The 8,898-nt window shown below is 41.9% G+C and overlaps 1 pseudogene; it reads right to left on the minus strand.

Annotated features, from left to right (window-relative positions):
* Positions 1–8,286, minus strand: part of LOC146181692 (sodium-coupled monocarboxylate transporter 2-like) — a 29,626-nt pseudogene extending 21,340 nt beyond the window's left edge.
* Between the last annotated feature and the right edge of the window lie 612 nt (positions 8,287–8,898).

The following is an 8,898-nucleotide window of genomic DNA, read 5'->3' on the forward strand; positions in this document are numbered from 1 at the left end:
TAATTTGATCGAATATTTTGCATTCCTGGGAATTACCGGGATAATAAAAAGGGGCGATTGTTTTTAAAACCTAAATGTGGGCAAGCTGGGAATCGAACCACTCTACTGTAGGTCGCGAAAAGGTGCGCCAAGTCTACAAGTCAAAGCGACGTCGTTCAGGGCGATATTTGGAGATCTTGTGCAGCCACATATCACAAGACAGAAGGCGCATTGCACTGCAGCAATACTTGACTACAATTGTAGAATATTTTAGGCTGTTCAATTGGCGTCCCTATAGTAGGATTGATTGCTAAATCCAGCGCCTATTACTCTTGAGAGCTAGTGGCAATTTTCGACATCATCCAAGCATTAATATTCTAGTGTTATTCATAACTTAATAATTTTCGCTGAGTTATTTTCAGCAAAAATCATTCATTTACGATGCAGCAAATGCAGCAAATAGGTGCAGCAAAGTTCTAACTAGCTTTCAATCTGCTCCCCTAAACCGTGGTGGCGAAGGAACACAGATACAGTATTCATATTCATTATCACTACACATACATGCGAGGTAGTGATGAGCCCCGCGGTAGTAGATGCCTCTCTAAAATTGCAACCGTATTGACATAGCTCTTGAAAGGAAGGCGTCGTAGAACTGGTTTATTCCTTAGCCTCCTGTACAACCTGGTTTATGAGGAAAAGCGTGAATGAATTATGAATAAAAGCGTAATGTTTAGCCTGCTGTAATATAGAGAAAAAGCCAATAAACTAGGACACGTACGAACTACTCACGCTTGGAAAGTGTACAACTTTTCAACAAGTAACACGAAGCGGTAACTCACCAGAGCAGTGTAGATTGTTCCTGCTACACCAAACATGATAGTCGAAACAACAGCTAAGATTCCAAGCACTGCAAGAGGCGGAACTGCTAATACACTGCGACAAAGTGAAACAAAGAATAAACTAACACAAAAAGCGCCTTTCCTGTCTACATCTGTAATAGTTGTCCCCGTTTTTTTACGCTATGTCTTCAAGAAATCGCCGCACTTAATCTCCGCTGTTCAGGGTAAGACGGGAAAGCGTTAATGGATGGTTTTAGTTTACCATGATCCGCGATCCGCTACCGTGATCCGCCACCGCACGTTCCACTGCGCATGCCCAGATTGGCGTCGATAGATGGCACCACATATTGCATGTCAGCACATACACCTTTTGCGTCGTTAGCAATCAGCTTTCGCGCCCAGTTCACATGCGCTAGAGGGTCACGGCGGTGGATCGCGGCTAACGGCAAACTAAATTTCTCTCTAAGAGCGTAATTTCTCTATTGCCTCCTGTCTGCGGCTCCCCATGGGTTCCTCTTTGGTGTATACGTCCTCTTTCGCTATTCGCTAAATGCCTAATCCCAGAATTAGTAATTCAGCAGTCATAAGCTACCTACCATAGGACATATATTATGTTGAGGCATGCAAAAGGAAAGAAAAATAAAGAGCCTCTGCCCGTGCCACAAAGTATAACGGGCTTACCTATCATGGGACAGAGGACTCGGCATAAATATAGACCGCTCTTTAGCAAGGTATAAAGTCCCTAAAAACATGTTACATGGCCAAGATGGCAGGAGCTGCCAACTCGAGTAGCTCCTCCCAAATGGAAGGTCGACATGGCAATCAAACCCTGATGGAGCTTCGGATCCCCAGCTCAAATCAATTCATATTTATTTTTCAATTTTCTTCACAAATAAACTGAAGAGAAAAGCAGAAAGCAATCATTACGACCATTGGATAATCCTGGCCATCCCTACAAAGGTGCAGTTTTGTAGCGACTGAAAGGGCGAAATAAGTGTACACTTGTAATAGGCGGAAGAGTGCAGAGGTAACGCACACACACGCACACTTTCAAAACTATCTGGATACATCTAATTTTAGGCACAAAAAAAAAAGCATAGCAGCTCCATATTGTTTACAATTCTATACACATTTGCACATGTTGAAATTAGTCAAGGAACGCAATCCGAATAGCAGCGCCGGACATGCTCTTCAACCCGTTATGCAATGATGTGTTAAACTCTTTGGGGAGAACATATTTTAGTCTGGAGAACGATCATTTGTTCTGGATCGCGGTAAGGAGTAGGTAGTGCCTTTTCGTGTCGTATTCGGTGTTTCGTGTCACGTAAGTACCATTACGCTACAAAAAAATATGTGTTGTTTTCGGCTGTTGCTCTTTTATAGAAGGATGCAAACCTGTAGTCTAACATTTCGCTTATAGGTATTATTTTTTATTACAGCTAGATGATTGGGCATGTGGTGCGTCATACGGTACATTAGCAACCACGCGAAGTATTCTTTCTGCAAAGTTAACAGCTTCCGAATGTTAGATGCTGCAACTTTTCACCAGACAAGGAAGCAATACAAGACCTAGGAATAAAAGAATGCATCCAAAGATGCACATACGCTAATCCTATTCCACCGAGCAACGTTCACACGGCTTGGTTAAAGCAGGTCTTTATGTCGATGTAGGATGGCCTTGCACATAATGTGGCAGCTTACGACAGTAGGCTCATGAGCATGTGTGAGATAAAGGAAAAAAATAAGGGATTAATGCTAAAGCAAGTCGCAGGGTGCACGTACGCGAAAGAAGATTCAGACAGAGAGGCACAGGCAGGATAAAATAACGGTATCGCTTCATGCCCTCACTAGCAGAGCTTAAGTGACCCAGAGATGCTTTTTTTTCAACGTGCACTACCATTTTCAATGGCCCATATTTGCCCGCCCCTCTTTCCACTTGCAACTTACTGGCTCCTAACTGACACTGATACCGGCAATGCACAAAGCAATGTACAGTGAGTAACTGGGCCCCCAAGTGCTTGAAACATTGTAAAATAGGAGATGCAATTCAAACTGCTGAAACCCCGCTATGAAAATTTTAATCAACATATCAGATAAAGTAATTGCAGGCGTTGCTGTCAGAAAATTAGCATAGGCCCTCAAATCTCTTTGGTGGCTACTTTCGAAACATGTATTGCTACACGGTTAGAGTGGTCGAAAACTTTTCATTTACTTTTTTTTTCACATGCTCTCGAAATTACGAGACATTAAAAGAATATTTTACAATGATAATAAAAAACCCAGTCAAGAACCTTCTTCAAATGATTCAGATTACTTTTATTCAATTGCAACACTCGCAACTGTGCTATGGGAACTTACCCACACATTCACTTGAATAACAGAAGCTTCATTTGCCATTGCGCTGCGTCGATTTTAATGTTTTTTTTTTCGTTTTGATACTTTTCAGCTTAAAAATAAGTGTTCTAATCGGAGAATAAAGTATGCCTATCACCTTTTGCTAATAATATTACATATCGTAAACATTTGCCCAAAAATGATTACAATTGGTAGACTCTCCGAGTATCAGGAATGTCTTCGTTGAATATGCATGTGAATCATCGAGCAATAATCATTGTATTTTTAAGTTGCCCACGACTACTAAAGGTGAAGTGCAATCGAAAGAACTTCATGCAGATCGTAAGCCGTCATTATAATAAGTCGGTATGGGTAAGAGCATAAGTTCAGTGAAAAACAAATTTTTCAATACATGGAAAACACTGCAGGGATACACAGGTTATCGGCAATTCGCTTTTAAGTGCGAAGATTTAATTCTAATCTTCTGATTCATTTGGTTATATTTGAGCCTCCAGTTTTCTCTCTGTGATGGTGATTTAATCGGCCCAGGACTATGTAAGGTAGCAAGAACAGACAATATCTTACTTGTTGACACGGCGACAGCAGCACTGTAGATCGCCACCCCTCCCAAGGCTTGCTGAATAGTGAAATGAAAGAATAAATTACTCACGAAGCATTGTTGATTCTTTAAGGCAGCATATGATACCATCACTGAACGACACAGCTCAGAACAGCCGCTAATGGCAGTCGTGACCACTGCTCGCCTCCAAAAAAAGAAATGTCTACGTTGCCTTCTTTTGCGACAAAATATTAAGTTTTCCAGATTAGAAGCTCAAGAAGGTGGAACATATGCACTATATTTGTACTGGGGCATCTTGACATAGGTATAAAGCCCCGCTTTTGTTCCAAGCCGTACGGACTGCCGACCAAGAAGTACACGGTCATGTTAGCCACTATTTACCACCTGCCATAGCCATACCCGCGATGCTTCGCTCAAAACCACCAACAACGCCAAATGTTTTTGCACAAAGTGGCGTTTAACGCTGTCGCATATGTGATGTGCCTGTATATGTGATGTATATTGCCTCGAATGCATGACGAGAATATTGGCGCGTTTGCTAAATGTACTGCTTGTGACTATATTTTAGTGCAATGTGCCTGCCCTAAAAACAAACACGTTAATCCGTTCCAATAGGACGAGAAATAAGAATGTATTTGCGCATGAAATCTCTAATCTAGGACCCCGTCAGTACCACAAATCAATGCATTGTGGGCAACAAATTACTCAAATAAGTTAGAGCAGGAGGGTTGAGCTTACATTCGTATAGTCCGTTTACCAACCGGTATCCAGCAGCGTGAGTTATAAGGGTGGCCTAGGCCAATCAGGGTAACGCGCACAATATGACAGCGTTGATACGCAGCTGTCGATCACGACGTAATGTAGTAGCAGCACAATCATGTACTCTCTATGTTTAGGCATATGCACCTGTGTCATAGCTGCAGCCATTTTGTAGTGCAGGTAGCACAGCGAAAGGATGCAGGCATATTTGACTGCCTTATCACCGCCTGCTCCGGCTTGCATTGTGGAAGGTACGCTCTGAACCACAAAATGTAGCCCGGGAAGTCGCTTGAATACTTGAGATATTATTCATGACAGACTTTCTATTCATAGCCTTAGCCGCCACTGTGTCACGTGACCAAAGGAAACTACTTTGAAGCTCTAACTGCATTTTCGTGATAATTAGTCACTAAGCAAGAATATGTTTCATCCTTTGTAGATCAACTGCAAAAATTAGTTCAACCACAGTTGCTCTCTTCATGTCTACCAACAGCTCGCCGCGCCGATAAAGTGATGCTATTGACACAATATTTCTTCAGTTTTTGGATATGGCCGACAAATACCACAAAAAATTCTGGTCGCTGGAGCTTTGGCGGGAAAGCCATTGAGAGCAAAGAAGTTGATAAAAACAGCGCGAAAACAAAGACGTCACCTCAGGACACAGGCGCTGACTAGCAACTGACTAGCAACTAGCCTGCCAAAATGCTATCTTGCATTGAGAGGTTTTGAAAAGTGCGATATGGTTGTGCATGGAGAGGACTTTTTTTGAAATGTTTTTAAATTTCTTAGTATTCATTTTTGAAGGTTTAGAAAATAATCTCACATACTTTTGATATGATTTGTACAAGAACTGTTGCGAAAACTGAAAATAGGAGTAAACGAGATTGAACGAAACTTGAACATTGCATCAGAATCATGCTTAGGTTTTCTTATATGTTCACCACCATAAGCTGAAATACGATTTAGCGTCGAATAAAATGGCATTTTAACATCGGTCGATGGAGAAGATCTAATTTTGTATTAATTTCCCACACAAACGTGGACAGCCAAGAGTGAGCACACTGAACTGTTACTTCAGCAATACTTACGCTTAGTACGAAGTATATGAAGGAGGAGGTGATTCCAACGCTGTTGCCATAGCGCATGCGGAGGTACTGATTCATGAAAAAAAAAGAAATACTATCAGTTCTAAACGATGATGTGTCTGCCTGGATAGAGATCACAAATCTTTTTTTTTTTTGTTGTTGTTGTTGTTGTTGTTGTTGTTGTTGTTGTTGTTGTTGTTGTTGTTGTTGTTGTTGTTGTTGTTGTTGTTGTTGTTGTTGTTGTTGTTGTTGTTGTTGTTGTTGTTGTTGTTGTTGTTTTAAAACCCAGAGAAATATCACACTGTACACGAAATACAGCTTCACCGCCCTTACAATGTCAAAATATTTCATGTGTCACACTAAACTTGAGAGACTCAGCTTGTGATGCAGTAATTTCATTGTGATGCGGTAATTTCATTTGTTGAGTTCGGTAATGTTCGCTGTCTCCCCTCATCTGGCTGTCATATTGCCCGTGAGACACGCCGTATTGCACGACGTAGAACCCAAATTGTTGAATAAGCTATATTTTGCCGGATTTGATCCAGTTTGCGTGTCGCACCACGATATCAGCCTCTATTGTCGAGGAGAGCTGTTATGAATTTGTAATTTTTTTCATCTTAGTGTACCATTGTCTTCTGTATTAGCAGCGCTTTCCCATTTCTTTCTTTGTATATTCGTGCTGTATTTTATAACGTTCCTTCGTTTTATACAGAAGGAACAGTACATAGTTTTATCCGTTTTTTTTATTTGTATAGGCGTGTTTAGCTATAAATATGTGAATGTTTTCTTCTGTCTGCTGCTCTGCCAACTTCGGAAGGGGTCCAGAAGCTCGTCAAGCTGTTTTTACAGCTCTTAGTTCCGGCCACTCCTTTCCTTGCTAAAGGCAATAAACTTGAACTTATGAGGCGACCACCTAACTATATCTCAGCCATTAAATTATTACATTAATAACTTTTCATCAATACCCCAAATGCATAATGAAACAAATGTATAAACATTCGCCTACATATTTCTTGCTTCCTTGATGTTATCCACGTGCCGTTTCTCGTATTTCCCGCGAGCTGTGCGGGACTGGAACTGTTTAAATCAGGCAGCGGTCTCACAGTCCACTATCAAAAAATTTATTGAAGTTGCCGGAAAATCTGTATTTTCAAACTCGAGGAAGTGATGACATCAATAATGTGTTTGTTTTATTTTTTATGTATAATGTGAACCTATGATGACGTCAACCTCTGAATGACAATCTTTAACTTAATTATTTTGCTTGCCTCTTTTTATTTTTATTTTATTGTAACAGTTTTCGATTGTACCCTTCTGTACATATATGTGTGAATGCCTGTATTATTAAAGTCTGCGGGCCCTTGTAACCCACTCCTGTAAAAATCCCTCATTGGGATTGACAGTATTTCAAAATAAAAAAAAATACAAATCTCATATTGAGTCCCAACTTTCATCTGCTCTCTTACACGTTACTTACTTTCCCAGCTAAGAAAACCCAGGAGAAAAGAATAAAAGCGAAACGAAGGAACTTGGATGGAGAGTAAAGGAAAGAATAAAATAAGAACGAGCTCAACCGCCACAGGCGTACGATTAAGAGCGTTAGCTTTGGGGAATCATGACGTCCTACATGGTGGACCAGGTGGTAGACTTCATTGTATGGGTGGTCACGTGGTAGGTAAGACATTATTTGCAATGTTAAAGCTGTGATCACGTGACTTGGCCGCCACCTTGAATCTGAGAGCGACGAAGGAACAGACGAGAAACTAGCAAATGTTCGACACGTGGTAGTGAATGCCAAATTGCAGGGAGACAAAAAGCAAGGACGAAATTTCGCTAATAAAAACTTCTCGATTGTCACGTTCATGGTGACGGGGCCGTTCTTTGCCCTGCCAAGGAGACGACTAGCCTTCACCAGCGATCACGGTGGCGCCATTACAATAGGCGAACAAAAATAAGCTGGAAAGAAAACCCCCCAAAAAACCATCGAGGGTGCAGTCACCTCAAAGACAGAGGTCACCTTCAGCTGGTACATGACGGGAAGGAACAGGGTGGTGATCACGATGCCAGCAGGTAGGTACGCCGCCATACCCCATAGCATGTGGAAGCCGTAAACATAGTAGTGTGCTACGAAGGCGATTATGCTCATTCCCGTCACGTTCGAGGCCACTGCCGAAATCGCTAGAGGTAGCGACGGCATGCTGCGGCCTCCCAAGAAGGTCTCATCGAGGCTGCGATTCCTTCTGCGCAGTGACACGTAAAGGCCGGCCCCTGCACGCGCAGAAAAGTCCTTCTGTGCGTGTTCGCTGATCACATTGAAAGCTCATCAATACGCTAACACGAACACTTCGGATAACTCCATCTTATTTGCGAACTTTTTAAAAACTAGTATTGTGACTTTTCAGCGGTGATGCTGAAATTTTTACGACCACTTTTGGTGTTAAAAGCTCAAATCTAAATAAAATGCAATACATGAAACTTTAAGCTTAATGATTTGATATTCAATTTCCTTCTGAATATGTACTTTCTCGATCAGCGATAGTATATGACATGCTGCAGCTCGATTAAGATGAAAGAAATCTGATGCCTCTAATCGGAATTGACCATGTCGAACTGTGAATGTGAGGGCACATCGCTTACCGAGGCTGACGCCTGTGAGGGTGAAGAGGATGACGTAATCCAAAACATGCACTGGCGGTATGGTAAGATCCATCACGTCCGTGCTATCTATGCGAGGATAACCTCGAGATAGCAAAGAGTCACATATAGGCGACAATTATTCTTGTGTGGACTGCGTGTATCCAGTTCAACATCAACAGCTGCTCTGGCTGCGCAGTTTTCTGATGCCTGAGTGGATGAGTGAGAGGACGATATACTCCTTACATTCATCTTTGCCAGTCCCTCCCTCCTAAACTTGGGAGGCAATTGGGCTTCAATCACGGGACGCACTATGGCAACATAGCCCCGCTTGATGACTTAAACGTGCAGCTCCTCATTCCGGTTTCTTTGTTACGATTTTTAGTTTCAGTATACTTTCCTGGTGACACCACTTTCGGCTAGATAGCCGCGCTCAATGATCGCTCACGAAATGACAGGCCTTACAGCAACAAATGCGTTCCACGATGAATCAAGGAAGGAAAAGTAGCGGGAAAAACCTCGCAACGTAAAGCTGCCTAATAACGCGGAAATGCGTGCTGCGGCGCAAATAACAGTGACAACAGCAAAATCAAAACACGCGCAATTCAAACACTGATGACTCCCAACCTTACGGTCTTTTTTGTTTACCTAAAGGCAAAAAAAAAACATTTGGTGAAATATTTAAGCA

Source organism: Amblyomma maculatum, chromosome 8 (genome assembly GCF_055883805.1).
Source record: "Amblyomma maculatum isolate TAMU_Amacu chromosome 8, ASM5588380v1, whole genome shotgun sequence".
In the NCBI taxonomy this organism is placed as follows: domain Eukaryota; kingdom Metazoa; phylum Arthropoda; class Arachnida; order Ixodida; family Ixodidae; genus Amblyomma; species Amblyomma maculatum.